This window comes from Panulirus ornatus, chromosome 20 (genome assembly GCF_036320965.1).
Source record: "Panulirus ornatus isolate Po-2019 chromosome 20, ASM3632096v1, whole genome shotgun sequence".
NCBI classification, from domain to species: Eukaryota; Metazoa; Arthropoda; class Malacostraca; order Decapoda; family Palinuridae; genus Panulirus; species Panulirus ornatus.
The window spans coordinates 78,037,794-78,058,016 of NC_092243.1; the positions used below are offsets into that span (position 1 = coordinate 78,037,794).

The 20,223-nt window shown below is 41.5% G+C and overlaps 1 protein-coding gene across 1 annotated transcript in view; it reads left to right on the forward strand.

Moving 5' to 3' along the window:
* Window positions 1–20,223, forward strand: part of E23 (Early gene at 23) — a 200,421-nt gene that overhangs the window by 118,842 nt on the left and 61,356 nt on the right. The window lies entirely within an intron of this gene.

Sequence of the window (20,223 nt, forward strand, 5' to 3'; positions counted from 1 at the left end):
GGCATAAGGCTATCATGAGTCTTCAGTTAGGCTTTTGAACCTAAACTAGTGGTTCGAGTTGAATGGGGCCACCATGGGCTCTTCAGAGTGACATTTTAACTTAATCTCTTAACAAAGCTAGGCGAGATGACGGGTACAATGGTCCCTCAGGGTGGCTTTTTAACTCACCCTAGCTGAACGCGGTAATAAGTTATCATGTATCCTTCAGGTTTGCTTTTATAATCAATCCAAACTTAATCTTTATAAAGGAGAACTTTAGCTCCTCAGTAATGAAGGAAATGAAGCAATCCAAAGTAATACCAGACGGACACAGACGCTAACAAACCAAGTGAATAAAGTGAAAGCCTCGGAGTAATAAAGTCAAATGACCGACCCTTCAGTGAGCTCAACAAAACAACGGTTGCCTCCTCTAGAAAGATGAGGGGGTGGATACTGCGGAGTTTCAAGATACGGCAAGAAAAAACAATGCTGACACTTTTCAAGACGCTAATTCTTTCACAAGGAAAAAAATTCTTCTAACATCGCCCTAAAAGATAGGCGAAATTGCAGATTTAGAAAGTGGTGCGAGATCTTTCACGGCGTACATTAATGTGTGATAAAGTAACTGAATTACAGGGATGGGCTGAAATCTCTGAACCATAAGTCCTTGAGCACAGACGGGAGAGATCATCTGTACTTAGAAAATCTGAGAATGCTCGGTGCCAGCCGTACGCTCGGTAATAACTTTTTACTGGCACGACAGGCTTAGAAATCTGGCAAACAATGTCTCAGAAATCCGAAAGTGCAATATGCACGATAAGAGAACACAAACTTCTGAAGCCCAAGAGTCTTCAACACTTTGCCTGTAGCCATCAGGACCACCACGGGTAGAAGACACCTGGAAACTATTTCAGGTAGACCTAATAGCCGGGTGGGGGTGATGGTGGCTATCATGGGTCCTTCATGTTGGCTTTCTAATTTAACTGACCTAACCAGGCCTGGTGATGGCTATCATGGACCTTCAGGTAGGCTGTACTCTGTCCTCCGTTTCCTGTTCCCCAATTCCATGCTGACCCTAAGGTTTGGGAATCGTTTAATGAGAAATTATAATTTCATTGTGTTTCTGTTCTGATTTTCCTGTAACAATGTCCCTTAAAGATCCTTATTCTTCATTATTTCTGTTAATCTTCTCATCCATCTCATGTTTAGTGGTGTTGTGGATGGCCACAAGATGTTGAGTTCATTATTCAAGTTAGTGTGATTCTCAGCACAGAACATTGAAGCAAATACCCACCAACCATCACCAATCCTCATCTTTCTCCACCCAGGCGACGTATGCGAAAAAAAAATCTTGAGTAGTGACATAAAAAAAAAGAAAAAAAATCAGCATACTGTTTGGTCCATTTCTTCTGATCAATTTGGGATAAGAAATAACTACAAAATACTTATGAAGCATCATTGCGAGTCTTCCTGACTTGTACAATTGATAACTTTTGATTCAGCTGGATCCTCAATATTTGATAAAGAAGACTCACTCATAAAGCCTAAGATCCCCCCAAAAAAAGGTTTTGAAACTGGTAATGTCGCTGTGATCACACGCTTATGATACTATGCATGTCTACTTAACCACTGGATCTGCAGCGAGTGTTTCTTTTTTCGCATTTTTTTTTTCTAAGATTTGTTAATATAGAAAAACTATTCTATTTTGTTGTTTAGGAAAAATGAAGAATAAACTTTGGATGAAAATCTGATTATATGATTTTCATCCTTTCTAATGTTTTTATGAGCAGTTGATGAGAAATTTTAATATGAAAAATGCCATAATTCATTAGTGCACCTACAAGTTATCACCAATACATAAAGGATGCGATAAATTGTGTGTCTAAAGTCAAGGGACATAAATGCAGAGATTATATATCTCCATTATTTTCTTCAACTCCATAAAAAAGTGTTTAAATTTTTTCGAATGGAAATTTTAGGATGATGATGACGGCCTTAATTGCCTTGGCAGTTGATGGGTTTAAGTCTCAGATAATTAATTATATCTTAAGGCAATGTTTCAGAATCTTGTCACGATTATCAATGGTTCAGATTAACTTGGCTCATACCATAGATTATAATCCAAACTATTTCCGTGGCAGTGCCTTGAGCTAGTAATTCCATGCCAGTGAGTTAATTTCTTAAGTAATGATTGGAGTGAAACTCTAATGTAGCCTTTGGTCAAAATCTTCACAGAAAATTTTCAGGACTAATTATCCAAGATATTTTACCCAGGTTTTTGGTCCTCCTCCCCTGCACCCTGGGTGTAGTAAGTCTGCGGAGGTTTTCTGTATATTTTAACTTATTAGATTTTGTCTATGGTGATTACTGGATTCACTACAGTCATTGTGCTAAGCGGCGTTTGCCTGTGGAACGAGAGAAAATTCTGAAAATCTTTCAAGATGGAACATCTCATGTAATTCAAGAGTGTTTGTTTCATTAAAAATCTGAACATTGTATCTTCTGGAACTTCTAATGAAAATTTATAGCTAAGATGATTGGAGGAACAAAGCTAAAGTCATACTGGAAGTGGCTATAGCTTTAGAATAGTTTTGACTCCTGAAGAAGGAATGCAAGATTATTTGATTGGTGGCTTTGACGTCGACGGCCATGATTACACTGGTAGTCAACAAGCCTAAAGCCCAGCTAACCAACCAACCAACAAAAGACATTCCCTGGTTTCCCCTGACCGCTTCATATACCCTGGATCAGCCCAGTGATGGTAGATTGCCCCCAGATAACACATGGATCCATTTGCTCTTTCCTGTATGCGCCTCGCACCCTCCTGGATGTTCAGACCCTGGCTCCTGAAAGCCTCTCTTACTCCATCATTCCATCTGGGTCTTCCCCTCCCTCTTACTCCCACCCCTTGTGCCATGTAGATCCTCTTCATTGGTCTCTCTTCACTAGCCATTTTCATCTGTACGAAACATTTTACCATACCCTCGCCACCTCTTTCAATCAGAGTACACTTACTACCACACTTCGCTCTTACTTTGTCATTCCTTACACGATCAAAATCTCCTCACACTTTTATACCTCATGTCATTATATAATGGCACTATACATGCATTCTGCCTGTCCTCAGCTTGGGCCATACATAACTAATCAGTCAACAACAATGTCACCCACTCTTTTCAAAAACTCAACAGCTATCCCATCCACTCCTGCTGCTTTATCACACTTCATCTCACGTAGGACTTTCACCACCTCTATTTTCACTAATCCATTCGTCATGACTCCCAACGCTTCGCGTTCCGCCTTGTCCCAAACATCTTACATCCGACACCCTATCATCTGACATAATGACAGGCCCTTAATATAGTCGGACCCTTTTTCACATCTTATTTGTCTGTTACCTATGCCCCATCTGCTTCCATCACTGACGTTCCCATTTGTTCTCTTGGTCTCTTTCCACCAGACACCTCCTTCCAGAATATAGTAGTATTCTTCTTGAAGTTCACTGGTACTTTCGCGACCCACCTTTCATCTGCCATTTTTTTCAGCATCTACATCTTGCGCTTGACCTCTTGTCACTCCGTCTTTACACTTTTCAATCACTCGCACTACTTCCTTGCAGATACTTCCACAGAGTTTGACCAACACCCGCACCTCCCGTACATGATGAGATTTCACTGCCCACCACCCTGCATGGCTCAGCACACACCCAAGATCCCTCAGGTGAACTACTCATAAACCAATTTCTTTCTCTGAACAACCTCAGCCTGCACAACCAGTCGTCAGCCTCCCAAGCCACCATCTCCAACAGCCAACCTTATCAAACACTTCCGTATGCACACCAGCACAACACATGAGGACCGCCTGGAGCACACCACATGAACTCGGTCTTGACCGCTTACCCACCCTCATAACACCAGCTTACCCAGTTAACCAACACAGCCACGATAAAAGGAACTCGTTCACAAATTATTGGAAAGCAGACTGGCTTACACAATACATCAAATTTGATCTCAAGAAACTTCATCGTAGATCAGTTCTCATCTCTATACCATGCCACCATACATACCAATAATATCACCAACCAAGCCAGCAAGAAGCTCATAACACAAGGATATAGAAAGATATAGAACCCAACGTTTTTCTTACAGATCATAGAAGGCATAAAGCAGAGAAACAGACTCATACAGCACCAACAGTAATGATCAGAGGGGAAATCCAAACTTTAAACATCGCTAACCTTATCTCTAAAAGACAAATAAGCAATTGGAACTCCGTCCTCACCAGTATTGGCCACGGATCCCACATTAACCAGCTATGGCAAACAAAAATGAAAATCCACGCCAGCCGAGACCCATACAAATGAAGTCCTTACTAGAACCAACAACATTCCTTTTCATAAAGAACACAAACTTACCTGTGAAACATTTATCAACGACCAGCAACAAACTAATGCCAGTTATAATAATAAACTTACGCAAAACTCATCAATAAACCACTGATTACCCTCTTCTCATCCTCACTAACTTTCACGATGTAAGAAAATCCCCTGCAACTTGCTTTGACAACATATCAGTCTTGTCTTCTGCTACATACACTCCGAACTAATTGCAGTCCAGGTCCTTACAAATCTGATAATTTAACGACATAATACTCACTCTGAAATCATCCAAACCATCTACTTCTTTTTACCTCTACCTCCCCATATCACAACTGATTCAAGTGAGAAACTGCAGAAGTTGGTGACTGAGTTTGGTAAAGTGTGTGAAAGGGGAAAGTTGAGAGTAAATGTGAATAAGGGCAAGGTTATTAGGGTCAGTAGGGTTGAGGAACAAGTTAATTGCGATGTAAGAGTGAATGAAGAAAAACTGAAGGCAGTGAAGTGTTTAGATGTCTGGGAGTGGACTGAGCAGCGAATGGAAACATGGAAGCGGAGGTTAAGTCACATTGTAGGGGAGGGGGAGAAGGTTCTGGGAGCGATGAAGAATGTGTGGAAACATAGAACGCTGTCTCAGAGAGTGAAAATAAGTATGTTTGAAGGAATAGTGGTTCCAACAGTGTTAAATGGTTGCGAAGCATAGGTTATAGACAGTATTGTACGGAGGAGGGTGGATGTGTTGGAAATGAAATGTTTGAGGACAATATGTTGTGTGAGGTGGTTTGATCGAATAAATGATGAAAGTGTAAGAGAGATGTGTGGAAATAGAAAGAGTTTGGTTGAGAGAGCAAAAGAGGGTGTGTTGAAATGGTTTGGACATATGGAGAGAATGAGTGAGGAAAGATTGACGAAGAGGATATATGTGTCACAGGTGGAGGGAGCAAGGAGAAGCAGGAGGCCAAATTGGAGGTGGAATGATGGAGTGAAAAAGATTTTGAACGATCGGGGCCTGAACATACGGGAGGGTGAGAGGCAAGCAAAGAATAGAGTCAATTGGAACTATGTGATATACCGGGGTCGACATGCTGCCAATGGACTGAACCAGGGCATGTGAAACGTATGGGGTAAACCATGGAAAGGTCTGTGGGGCCTGGATGTGGAAAGGGAGCTGTAGTTTTGGTGCATTACAGATGACAGCTAGAGACTGAGTGTGACGAATGTGGCTTTTTTTGTCTGTTTTCCTGGCGCTACCTCGCTGAAGCACGGGGTAGCGATGCTATTTCCTGTGGGACGGGGTAGCGCCGGGAACGAATAAAGACAAGAAAGTATGAATATATACATGTGTACATCTGTGTAGCGTATGTATGTCATGTGTAGTGCACCAAAGCCACAACTCGCTTTCCACACCCAGGCCCCACAAACCTTTCCATGGTTTACCCTAGACGTTTCACATACACTGGTTCAGTCCACTGACGGCACGTTGACCCCAGTATACCACATCATTCCAGTTCACTCTATCCTGTGCACGCCTTTCACCCTCCTGCATGTTCAGGTCTTGATCGCTCAAAAAAAGAAAAAAAGAATTCACTCCATTCTTCCACCTCCAATTTGGTCTCCCGCTTCTCCTTGTACACCCCACCTCTGACACATATATCCTCTTTGTCCACCTTTCCTCACTCATCATCTCCATGTGCACAAACCATTTCAACACACCCTCTTCTGCTTTCTCAACCACACTTTATATTTCCACATAACTCTCTTACCCTGGCATTACTTACTCGTTCAGACCACCTCACACCACATATTGTCCTCAAACATTTCATTTGCAACACATCCACCCTCATTCGCGTGAGTTTGGCATGATTACAAGTCAAGTGAAATTTGAAGACCCAGTACTGCCAGGTATAGTTCCTGATATTGTCTGACATTCTACCACAAGGTATATAGATAGGCAATACTTTTAGATTTGGACAATCACCTGAAGTGTACTATTACTTTTAGGTTTTGACAGTTTTGGCGCCTTTCTGCTTTTGGAAACACTGCACTGGAGTTGCCCTCTGCCAGTGACCTGTCAAGGGTGAGGCACAAAAGGCTAAGAAGCGGCATTGGAGTTTACCGGTTATGCCAAGGGTTAAAAGAAACGAGTGATTGAGGGTGATAGCGCTGAATGTGTTTACATGAGTTTACATAATAAAGACAGACGACATGGGGTCTAATTGGCCCACGGCTGGGTTGTCTGGGGAAAAAGAGTAAAACAAGGAGTTTAACTTGACAAAAGAAATGTGATTCCGCTCAGCATCTTTTTTTTTTTTTTTCAATGCTATCACCGACTCCCCGTTGCTCCACATTAGCATTCTAGTGTCCCCGTTACCGCTGTCGTTAATACAGTTTATTTCTAGCGTGTTTCTCAGAGTGTACGTGAATTTATATATTTGTCTGAACGACTTTTTAAAGGTATTTATAGTATTGGTATTCACTATGTCTGACGGTAACTTATTCCAGTGCTCAACACACCTATGGGAAAAGAAGCTTTTTCCCACGTTCGTAGTACATCTTTTAGCTATAGATTTTATTCCATTTTTCCTGGTAACCGTATTTTCTTGTATTTAGAAAAGATGTTCGTGATTCATTTTATTGGACCTGTTCAGAATTTCGAACACTTGGATAAGTCGCCGCGAAGGCTACATTTTTTAAGGGAGAAGAGATCCAATCGTTTTAGCCTTTCTTCGTATGACAGATTTTTAAAGGATGCGGTCAATTTTGTCTCGCGTCTTTGTACTTGCTCTAATTTTCCTCGCCTTTTTATAGTTTGGGGATCAAACTGTACTGCATATTCAAGGTGTGGTCTTCCTAGAGAATTATGAAGTGCGAGAATTGTTTCTGGTGTCTTGTGATCTATGTTCCTGGCTATGAAACATAACATTTGGTCGCCTTTTTAACTTGCTGCTTGACACTGTTTAGTATATTTCAGATTGTTTGCTAATGACAACTCCAAGGTGCTTTTCTTCATTTACTTTAATTAGAGAGTTTACGAATAGTTTGTAGTCGTAACGTATGATTTTGTCTCCAAAGTGCATAACTTTACACTTGTTTACATTAAACTTCATTTGCCATCTGTCTGACCACACTGCTAGTAAGTTAAGATCTCTTTCAATCATTTCGCAGTCCCGCCTGTTTACAGCTCTACTTCCTAGTTTAGTATCGTCATCAAATTTAGAGATCTTAGATATGAGACCGAGTTCTAGGTCATTAATGTACATTATGAAAAGAATTGGGCCCAGGACCGACCCCTGTGGCACTCCACTCGTTACGTCCAGCCAATCTGAGGCTTCGCCGTTTAATACTACAGTGGCTGCTTTCTTCCGGTAAGCCAGTCTCTGATCCATGTACACAGTTCTTTACCGATTCCGTGAGCTCTTGTGAGGTACTTTATCAAAAGCCTTTTGGAAATCAGACGGGGTACTTTTTGGTCTCAATGCTGATAAATAACATTAAAGAATTCCAGCAAATTCGCTAGGCAGGATCTTCTATTGCGGAAACGGTGTTGGTTGCCCGATATAATTTTGTGATCTAGAAGCGTGACAATTTTATCTCGTATTATTTTTTCCATCATTTTACCAAACTAACGTAAGGCTAATTGGGCGGTAGTTCAAGGTACACTTTTTGTCTCCTTGTTTATATATAGGAGTAACATTTGCTAGTTTCCAGTCAGTTGGCACCTGACCATTCAATAGAAATTAGTTGAATATTTTTGTTATAGAGTACATCAGCTGTCTCCTGACCTCTTTTAAAAATCTTGGAACTAAGTTATCTGGGCTGTTGGATTTGTTAGGATTTAATTGGTCCAGGTATTTAAGTACCTCAGTGCTCTTTGTTTCTTAACTTTCAACTCTTTTTCATCAGATCCTTGAAACATTTTCATTGGTTGTGGTATTCGAGATGTTTCTTCAATTGTGAAAACGGAGTTAAAGGAATAATTTAGTATGATAGTCATTTCCTTGTCGTCAGTAGTTAGTGTGTCATGTTCGAGAGTTCCTTAGAATTATTCTTAACTTTCAAAGAAGTTATTTTTATTTCCTCGCGTTTACTCTGTTTTATGACCTTCTTACATTCTCTTTGGATTTTGATTAATTCCCAGCGATTCTCATCGGTTTCCATTGATTTTAATTTCTTATATGTATTCTTCTTTTGGCCAATTAGTCCTTCTATTCTCCTCTTCATCCTTGATGGTTTTGCCATATTGCAAGTTCTCTTCGTAATTCGTGGAATGTGTCTGTTTTCTATCCTGAGTAATGTTTCTATATTTTTTTTTTTATTTTTTGGAATTATTCCACATTTCCTGTACTGTGTGAACGTCAAGGAGTTTTGTCCACTTGGCGCAGCGAATTTCGTGTTTAATGTTTTCAAAATTTGCTTGCCTATAATCAGGGATCAAGTGTTTGTTGTCATTTATTTCAAAATCTAAGTTTATTTCATCTAATCAAACTGCGATCGCTATTTGACAAACTCTCACCAACTTCGCAAGAATTGATTAAGTTTGTGTCACTGGTGAGGACAAGATCAATACTGTTTTGACCTCAAGTTTTTTAATTAAGTGTTCTTGAAGAGCGTCTTCAATCGAACTAGTTCCGTTAGTCTCGTTCCCTTGCGGTCACCTGATAACGTGTTCCAGTTTATGTTTGCACTGTTGAAGTCTCCTTCTATTATAACCTCTTTACTGTTGTATCATATCTTACCGTCGTCTTCTTTTTGCTTAGGAGGTCTGTAAGGTCTGTAAATAACGCCGAGACGTAGTTTACTTTTGAACTTGTCGGGGTTGTCAATATAAAGAGTCATAAGTGTGCGTTTCTACTTTGCTTATCTTGATAGCATTTAGATTGTTATATCAACGTAGATCAAGACCCCCCCCCCACTCTGTATAAGCGACCTTTCGTAAATAATCTGTATCCGGGTATTGCTAACTCAGCGATTAAGTGTTTATTCTCAGAGTTTACCCACGTTTCTGATATTGCAATAATATTCGGTTTTTCAATAACTACATAGGATATAAGTTCATCGTGTTTCATAATGATGCTCCGGGCATTTATGTATATCCAACTTATTTTCTATGGAGTTGATTTCTGGATTGAATTTGCCTTTTTTGACTGTCGGTATGATGCGTGTTTGTATTATCGCTGTTAATGTCTATGTCGTGTGCAGCTGCAGGAGAAAGACGGTTCTCCAGCTGTTTTAGGTTGGCCGCCTTACCCCCCCCCCCCCCCCCCCCGCATTGTACCCTACCAACCTCGGTCTTAAAAGTTACTAGAGAGTTGACCTGTAGCTGTGCTAACCCGCTACTTATACTGCTTAAGTTGTCCTCAACTGACCTTACTTGACCTTTTTTTTGCTAAGTCCTCTTCCTGTGAGGTTACCACTATTCCCGAAGATCCTTACTGCCAGCCTCCCATCCATCCTCTACCGCCACCATTGTAGTGGTCAAACTGGACGCCTTGTTCCTCACATCCCTTTTACGCTCAGATTCCCCCATCACCGACCCACCTCCCACAGCTACCCTCTCCCTCACCCCCATTTTCCTTGTTCCTGCGTTAGCTCGACCGTGATTTGCTCTCCTGAGTAGTTCATCTAAAAGAGGGTCTAATGTTCTCATCTTATACTCTGCCAAGGCGGACTTTCCCTATTCCATTTAAGAGAAGACCATCACCAACGTACAGAGATCTATCATGACTAAAATGGTCCCACAGGTCTTCCCAACACACTATCCTCCTCCCTGCAGACAGCTTCGATTCTTCTGTTTCTCCCCAGCATTCTGCTGAGGGTACAGGAATCGACGTCATACATTGGCAGCAGTCCTAATTTTATAAGCTTCCTACGACTTTCTTTGAACTTGTTAGTAAGTTCCTTATACTTCGCTAGTATTACTTCCGATCTGCCATTAACTGCATTGTTCGTCCCCACCTGGACGACAAAAATCACATCCTAGGAATTGTTTGAGACTATGTCGTCAAACTTATCCAGGACGTGTTTTATCCTAGCACCCTCATAACACAAGATCTTATTCATACCAGAACGTCTGGTCCTGGTATCTCACCGACCAGCATTAGAGTTCGTTGCTGGTAGGTTGTTCGGTAATGCGGCGACAAGTTTTCCTCGTAAGTTGGAGGATGGAAGTATCTTCCAACTTCGTCTCAACGGTTGCTATCCATCTATCAAACTTATCTGCCCTAGATGATCTCCCTGTGTTTATTTCCAGTATTGCAACCGCTTTCGCAGCCAAGAATCCATCTTCCTCCTACCCTCTCATCCTATCATCTAGTTTTTCCAGGCTTCCCTGTTTTTTCTAACACCTACCAAAAGCCTATCAAACACGTCGCAGAACAAACAAGAAGTATACTGACCTTCTCTAAGGAGAAAGTCCCAGGTAAATTCTCGATGGCATCTAGGATAGGCAACTCGAGGATTTGACTAAGATTCAAGCGGCTCACAAAAAGACCTGTTTGAAACCTTGTCGCCGAGCGCGTCGTTAGAGCACGTCTATCCTCGACAAGGGTTGGCGTAAATGGGATGACTGGTGAAAATAAGAGGAGGAAGATTTTGAGGAGAGGTTTGAAAGTTGTAGCGAGGAATTGGGGAACCCATATCGTCGGGCAGGGTGGGTGTGTTACAGTGAAAATGGAAATCATGATTGCAAGTTATGGGAGGGCATGGAAGGAGGTGTGGTATCGACGGGAATGAGTGAAAATTATCGGGAAGAGGAAAAGAAGAATGTGCAATACTGCTATCACCAAGAGTATGGGAGGGTGTTACAGAGCATGGGTGGAATGGATCAAGTATAATGTGGGTGAAAGGAAAGATTGGGATTGTGAAGTATGCCTGAGCATGTCCGTATACGCCTGTGAATATGAAGATTGTACAGGGTAAGGATGAAATGAAGATTTTCTGGAGAAATTTTAATGACTGTATAGGTTTTGAGAATGAGAGAAATGTGGTCATATTGGGCGACATGAATGTGAAAGTGGGATATCATGACAGTGTTGAGATAGTTAGTAATTGGGGAGTACCTGGAGTAAATGAAAATGGAAGTAATCTTGTGGATATTTGTGCTAAGAGAAGGAGAGGCAGCAGTTGTTACATGAATAGGTTTGGAGGATGGAAGGAAGAGGATACAAGTGCAGGGCCTATAGCAAAGAGGGAGGTAAGAAGAGCAGTAATGAGGCTGTACGTAGGAAAGGCACCTGGAGTGAAAGAGATTATGGCTGAAATGCTGAAGTATAAAGGAGAAAGTGTGATAGAGTGGGATGCATCTTATATGTAATTTAGCACGGAAACAGAAGGTTGTGCCTGAGGATTGGGTGAAAGCTATTATTGTTCCTTTATTCAAAGGAAAAGGTGCTAAGGATGTATGTAACAATTAGGGGGGAATAAGTCTGTTAAGTATACAAGGGAAAGTGTATGCAAGAATATTAATTGACAGAGTGATGGAAGTGACTGAATGCAAAATAAGTGAAGAGCACGGTGGTTTTAGAAAAGATAAGGGATGTGTGGATCAGATTTTTGTAGTAAAGATGACCATGGAAAAGCATTTAGCGAAAGGTAAGAAGTTGTATGCAGCTTTTGTGGATCTGGAGAAAGCGTATGACAGAGTCAAATGGAATATTTTGTGGGATGTGTTGTGGATATATATGGTATAGGAGACAACTGTTGGATGGTGTAAAAGCCTTTTATAGAGTAACAAATGCATGTGTAAGAGTGGATAGAAAGCTGAGCGAAAGTTTTGGCATACATGTAGGTGTGAGGCAGGGCTGTGTAATGTTGCCGTGGATTTTTGATATATTTTAACTTTCTAAAAGGGGAAACAGGAGTCATATGGGTAGTGCTCATCCTCCTCTGCGGCTCAGATTGGAGTGTCTACATGTGTTTGGATGTAACCAAGATGAGAAAAAAGGAGAAACAGGTGGTATGTTTGAGGAAAGGAACCTGGATGTTTTGGCTTTGAGTGAAACGAAGCTCAAGGGTAAAGGAGAAGAGTGGTTTGGGAATGTTTTGGGAGTAAAGTCAGGGGTTGATGAGAGAACAAGAGCAAAGGAAGGAGTAGCACTACTCCTGAAACAGGAGTTGTGGGAGTATGTGATAGAGTTTAAGAAAGTAAGCTCTGGACTAATATGGGTAAAACTCAAAGGGATGGAGAGAGATTGGTGATTATTGGTGCCCATGCACCTGGTCATGAGAAGAAAGATCATGAGAGGCAAGTGTTTTGGGAGCACCTGAGTGAGTGTGTTAGTAGCTTTGATGCACGAGACCGGGTTATAGTGATGAGTGATTTGAATGCAAAGGCGAGTAATGTGGCAGTTGAGGGTATAATTGGTGTACATGGGATGTTCCATGTTGTAAATGGAAATGGTGAAGAGCTTGTAGATTTGTGTGCTGAAAAAGAACTGGTGATTGGGGATACTTGGTTTAAAAAGAGAGATATACATAAGTGTACGTATTTAAGTAGGAGAGATGGCCAAAGAGCGTTATTGGATTATATGTTAATTGATAGGCGCGCGAAAGAGAGCCTTTTGGATATTAATGTGCTGAGAGAGGCAGCTGGAGGGATGTCTCATCATTATCTTGTGGAGGCGAAGGTGAAGATATGTAGAAGTTTTCAGAAAAGAAGAGAGGATGTTGGGGTGAAGAGAGTGGTAAGAGTAAGTGAGCTTGGAAATCAGACTTGTATGAGGAAGTACCAGGAGAGATTAAGTGCAGAATGGAAAAAGGTGAGAGCAAATGACGTAAGGGGAGTGGAGGAGGAATGGGATGTATTTAGGGGAGCAGTGATGGCTTGCGCAAAAGATGCCTGTAATTTTAGGGAGAATAAAATGATGTTTTGGAAGGAGGTAAATAAAGTGCGTAAGACAAGAGAACAAATGGGAACATCGGTGAAGGGGGCAAATGGGGAGGTAATAACAAGTAGTGGTGAAGTGAGAGGGAGATGGAGTGAGTATTTTGAAGGTTCGTTGAATGTGTTTCATGATAGAGTGGCAGATATGGGGTGTTTTGGTAGAGGTGGTGTATGAAGTGAGAGGGCCAGGGAGAATGATTTGGTAAACAGAGAAGACGTAGTAAAAGCTTTGCGAGGGGGTGACTGTTGTTGACTAGTTGGTGAAGATATTCAGTGTATGTATGTTTCATGGTGAAGTGCCTGAGGATTGGCGGAATGCATGTATAGTGCCATTGTACAAAGGCGAAGGGGATGAATGTGAATGTTCAAATTACAGAGGTATAAGTTTGTTGAGTTATCCCTGGGGATAGGGGAGAAAGAATACTTCCCACATATCCCCTGCGTGTCGTAGAAGGCGACTAAAAGGGGAGGGAGCGGGGGGCTGGAAATCCTCCCCTCTCATTATTTTTTTTTTTAATTTTCCAAAAGAGGGAACAGAGAAGGGGGCCAGGTGAGCATATTCCCTCAATGGCCCAGTTCTCTGTTCTTAACGCTACCTCGCCAACGCGGGAAATGGCGAATAGTTTGAAAGAAAGAAAGAAGTTTGTTGAGTATTCCTGAGAAATTATATGAGGGTATTGATTAAGAGGGTGAATGCATGTACAGAGCATCAGATTGGGGAAGAGCAATGTGGTTTCAGAAGTGGTAGAGGATGTGTGGCTCAGGTGTTTGCTTTGAAGAATGTATGTGAGAAGTACTTAGAAAAGCAGATGGATATGTATAGATCTGGAGAAGGCATATGATAGAGTTGATAGAGATACTCTGTGGAAAGTATTAAAAGTATATGGTGTGGGAAGTAAGTTGCTAGAAGCAGTGAAAAGTTTTTATCAAGGATGTAAGGCATGTGTACGAGTAGGAAGAGAGGAAAGTGATTGGTTCCCAGTGAATGTCGGTTTGCGGCAGGGGTGCGTAATGTCTCCATGGTTGTTTAATTTGTTTATGGATGGGGTTGTTATGGAGGTGAATGCAAGAGTTTTGGAGAGAGGGGCAAATATGCAGTCTGTTGTGGATGAGAGGGCTTGGGAAGTGATTCAGTTGTTGTTCGCTGATGATACAGCGATGGTGGCTGATTCGGGTGAGAAACTGCAGAAGTTAGTGACTGAGTTTGGTGAAGTGTGTGAAAGAAGAAAGCTGAGAGTAAATGTGAATAAGAGCAAGATTATTAGGTTCAGTAGCTTCGAGGGACAAGTTAATTGGGAGGTTTGGTGAAGTGTGTGAAAGAAGAAAGCTGAGAGTAAATGTGAATAAGAGCAAGATTATTAGGTTCAGTAGGTTTGAGGGACAAGTTAGTTGGGAGGTAAGTTTGAATGGAGGAAAACTGGAGGAAGTGAAGTGTTTTAGATGTCTGGGAGTGGATTTGGCAGCGTATGAAACCATGGAAATGGAAGTGAGTCACAGGGTGGGGGAGGTGGCGAAGGTACTGGGAGCGTTGAAGAATGTGTGGGAGGCGAGAACGTTATCTTGGAGAGCAAAAATGGGTATGTTTGAAGGAATAGTGGTTCCAGCAATGTTATATGATTGTGAGGCATGGGCTATAGATAGGGTTGTGCGGAGGAGGGTGGATGTGTTGGAAATGAGATGTTTGAGGACAATATGTGGTGTGAGGTGTTTGATCGAGTAAGTAATGAAAGAGTAAGAGAGATGTGTGGAAATAAAAAGAGTGTGGTTGAGAGAACAGAGGAGAGTGTATTGAAATGGTTTGGTCACATGGAGAGAATGAGTGAGGAAAGATTGACAAAGAGGATATATGTGTCAGAAGTGGAGGAAACGAGGAGAAGTGGGAGACCAAATTGGACGTGGAAGGATGGAGCGATAAAGACTTTGAGCGATCGGGGCTTGAAGATACAGGAGGTTGAAAGGCGTGCAAGGAATAGAGTGAATTGGAACGATGTGGTATACCGGGGTCGACGTGCTGTCAGTGGATTGAACCAGGGCGTGTGAAGCGTCTTGGGTAAACTATGGAAAGTTCTGTGGGGCCTGGATGTGGAAAGGGAGCTGTGGTTTCGGGCATTATTGCATGACAGCTAGAGACTGAGTGTGAACGAATGGGGCCTTTGTTGTCTTTTCCTAGTGCTACCTCGCACACATGAGGGGGGAGGGGGATGGTATTCCATGTGTGGCGAGGTGGCGATGGGAATGAATAAAGGCAGACAGTGTGAATTGTGTGCATGGGTATATATGTATGTGTCTGTGTGTGTATATATATGTGTACATTGAGATGTATAGGTATGTATATTTGCGTGTGTGGACGTGTATGGATATACATTGTGTATGGGGTGGGTTGGGCCATTTCTTTCGTCTGTTTCCTTGCGCTACCTCGCAAACGCGGGAGACAGCGACAAAGCAAAATTAGTTAATAAATAAATATATATTTGTGTGTGTGTGTGTGTGTGTGTGTGTGTGTGTAAGTGTATGTATATACATGTGTATATGGGTGGGTTGGGCCGTTCTCTTGCCTGTTTCCTTGCGCTACCTCGCTAACGCGGGAGACAGCGACAAAGTATAATAAATGAATAGATATGAATATATATATATATATATATATATATATATATATATATATATATATATATATATATATATATATATATATATCCATAAACAAATTTATGGATTGTTAGGGAGGTGAATGCAAGAGTTTTGGAAAGAGGGGCAAGTATGAAGTCTGTTGGGGATGAGAGAGCTTGGGAAGTGAGTCAGTTGTTGTTCGCTGATGATACAGCGCTGGTGGCTGATTCATGTGAGAAACTGCAGAAGCTGGTGACTGAGTTTGGTAAAGTGTGTGAAAGAAGAAAGTTAAGAGTAAATATGAATAAGAGCAAGGTTATTAGGTACAGTAGGGTTGAAGGTCAAGTCAATTGGGAGGTAAGTTTGAATGGAGAAAAACTGGAGGAAGTAAAGTGTTTTAGATATCTGGGAGTGGATCTGGCAGCGGATGGAACCATGGAAGCGGAAGTGGATAATAGGGTGGGGGAGGGGGCGAAAATTCTGGGAGCCTTGAAGAATGTGTGGAAGTCGAGAGCATTATCTCGGAAAGCAAAAATGGGTATGTTTGAAGGAATAGTGGTTCCAACAATGTTGTATGGTTGCGAGGCGTGGGCTATGGATAGAGTTGTGCGCAGGATGATGGATGTGTTGGAAATGAGATGTTTGAGGACAATGTGTGGTGATAGGTGGTTTGATCGAGTAAGTAACGTAAGGGTAAGAGAGATGTGTGGAAATAAAAAGAGCGTGGTTGAGAGAGCAGAAGAGGGTGTTTTGAAATGGTTTGGGCACATGGAGAGAATGAGTGAGGAAAGATTGACCAAGAAAATATATGTGTCGGAGGTGGAGGGAACGAGGAGAAGTGGGAGACCAAATTGGAGGTGGAAAGGTGGAGTGAAAAAGATTTTGTGTAATCGGGGCCTGAAAATGCAGGAGGGTGAAAGGAGGTCAAGGAATAGAGTGAGTTGGATCGATGTGGTATACCGGGGTTGACATGCTTTCAGTGGATTGAATCAGGGCATGTGAAGCGTCTGGGGTGGGCCATGGAAAGCTGTGTAGGTATGTATATTTGCGTGTGTGGACGTATGTATATACATGTGTATGGGGGTGGGTTGGGCCATTTCTTTCGGCTGTTTCCTTGCGCTACCTCGCAAACGCGGGAGACAGCGACAAAACAAAAAAAAAGGAAAAAAAAAAAAAAATATATATATATATATATATATATATATATATATATATATATATATATATATATATATATCTTTCTTTTAAACTATCCGCCATTTCCCGCATTAGCGAGGTAGCGTTAAGAACAGAGGACTGGGCCTTTGTGGAATATCCTCACCTGGCACCCCTCTGTTCCTTCTTTTGGAAAATTAAAAAAAAGAAAAAAAAAAACGAGAGGGGAGGATTTCCAGCCTCCTGCTCCCTCCCCTTTTAGTCGCCTTCTACGACACGCAGGGAATACGTGGGAAGTATTCTTCATCCCCTATCCCCAGGGATAATATATATATATATATATATATATATATATATATATATATATATATATATATATATATATATATATATATATTGGAAAGGATCACAATTTTGCGCGTGATCAAGATATTCCTATGAGTCCACGGGGAAAATGAAACACGAAAAGTTCCCAAGTGCACTTTCGTGTAATAATCACATCATCAGGGGAGATACAAGAGAGGAATATAACAGTCAGTTGATATACATCGAAGAGACGAAGCTAGGACGCCATTTGGTAAACCTAGGAATATATATATATATATATATATATATATATATATATATATATATATATATATATATATATATATATATATCATCCCTGGGGATAGGGGAGAAAGAATACTTCCCACTTATTCCCTGCGTGTCGTAGAAGGCGACTAAAAGGGGAGGGAGCGGGGGGCTGGAAATCCTCTCCTCTTGTTTTTTTTTTTAATTTTCCAAAAGAAGGAACAGAGAAGGGGGCCAGGTGAGGATATTCCCTCAAAGGCCCAGTTCTCTGTTCTTAACGCTACCTCGCTCATGCGGGAAATGGCGAATAGTTTGAAAGAAGAAATATATATATATATTATCCCTGGGGATAGGGGAGAAAGAATACTTCCCACGTATTCCCTGCGTGTCGTAGAAGGCGACTAAAAGGGGAGGGAGCGGGGGGCTGGAAATCCTCCCCTCTTGTTTTTTTTTTTTTTTTAATTTTCCAAAAGAAGGAACAGAGAAGGGGGCCAGGTGAGGATGTTCCCTCAGAGGCCCAGTCCTCTGTTCTTAACGGTGCCTTGCTGATGCGAGAAATGGCGAATAGTTTGAAAAAAAAAAAAAAAAAGAAATATATATATATATATATATATATATATATATATATATATATATATATATATATATATATATATATATCCCTGGGGATAGGGGATTAAGAATACTTCCCACGTATTCCCTGCGTGTCGTAGAAGGCGACTAAAAGGGGAGGGAGCGGGGGGCTTGAAATCCTCCCCTCTCGTTTTTGTTTTTTTTTTGTTTTTTCAATTTTCCAAAAGAAGGAACAGAGAATTGGGCCAGGTGAGGGTATTCCCTCAAAGGCCCAGTCCTCTGTTCTTAACGCTACCTCGCTAATGCGGGAAATGGCGAATAGTTTGAAAGAAAGATATATATATATATATATATATATATATATATATATATATATATATATATATATATATATATAAGACAAGGGAGCAAATGGGAACTTCAGTGAAGGGCGCAAATGGGGAGGTGATAACAAGTAGTGGTGATGTGAGAAGGAGATGGAGTGAGTATTTTGAAGGTTTGTTGAATGTGTTTGATGATAGAGTGGCAGATATAGGGTGTTTTGGTCGAGGTGGTGTGCAAAGTGAGAGGGTTAGGGAAAATGATTTGGTAAACAGAGAAGAGGTAGTGAAAGCTTTGCGGAAGATGAAAGCCGGCAAGGCAGCAGGTTTGGATGGTATTGCAGTGGAATTTATTAAAAAAGGGGATGACTGTATTGTTGACTGGTTGGTAAGGTTATTTAAAGTATGTATGACTCATGGTGAGGTGCCTGAGGATTGGCGGAATGCGTGCATAGTGCCATTGTACAAAGGCAAAGGGGATAAGAGTGAGTGCTCAAATTACAGAGGTATAAGTTTGTTGAGTATTCCTGGTAAATTATATGGGAGGGTATTGATTGAGAGAGTGAAGGCATGTACAGAGCATCAGATTGGGGAAGAGCAGTGTGGTTTCAGAAGTGGTAGAGGATGTGTGGATCAAGTGTTTGCTTTGAAGAATGTATGTGAGAAATACTTAGAAAAGCAAATGGATTTGTATGTAGCATTTATGGATCTGGAGAAGGCATATGATAGAGTTGATAGAGATGCTCTGTGGAAGGTATTAAGAATATATGGTGTGGGAGGCAAGTTGTTAGAAGCAGTGAAAAGTTTTTATCGAGGATGTAAGGCATGTGTACGTGTAGGAAGAGAGGAAAGTGATTGGTTCTCAGTGAATGTAGGTTTACGGCAGGGATGTGTGATGTCTCCATGGTTGTTTAATTTGTTTATGGATGGGGTTGTTAGGGAGGTAAATGCAAGAGTTTTGGAAAGAGGGGCAAGTATGAAGTCTGTTGGGGATGAGAGAGCTTGGGAAGTGAGTCAGTTGTTGTTCGCTGATGATACAGCGCTGGTGGCTGATTCATGTGAGAAACTGCAGAAGCTGGTGACTGAGTTTGGTAAAGTGTGTGGAAGAAGAAAGTTAAGAGTAAATGTCAATAAGAGCAAGGTTATTAGGTACAGTAGGGTTGAGAGTCAAGTCAATTGGGAGGTGAGTTTGAATGGAGAAAAACTGGAGGAAGTGAAGTGTTTTAGATATCTGGGAGTGGATCTGGCAGCGGATGGAACCATGGAAGCGGAAGTGGATCATAGGGTGGGGGAGGGGGGCGAAAATTCTGGGAGCCTTGAAGAATGTGTGGAAGTCGAGAACATTATCTCGGAAAGCAAAAATGGGTATGTATGAAGGAATAGTGGTTCCAACAATGTTGTATGGTTGCGAGGCGTGGGCTATGGATAGAGTTGTGCGCAGGAGGATGGATGTGCTGGAAATGAGATGTTTGAGGACAATGTGTGGTGTGAGGTGGTTTGATCGAGTGAGTAACGTAAGGGTAAGAGAGATGTGTGGAAATAAAAAGAGCGTGGTTGAGAGAGCAGAAGAGGGTGTTTTGAAGTGGTTTGGGCACATGGAGAGGATGAGTGAGGAAAGATTGACCAAGAGGATATATGTGTCGGAGGTGGAGGGAACAAGGAGAAGAGGGAGACCAAATTGGAGGTGGAAAGGTGGAGTGAAAAAGATTTTATGTGATCGGGGCCTGAACATGCAGGAGGGTGAAAGGAGGGCAAGGAAT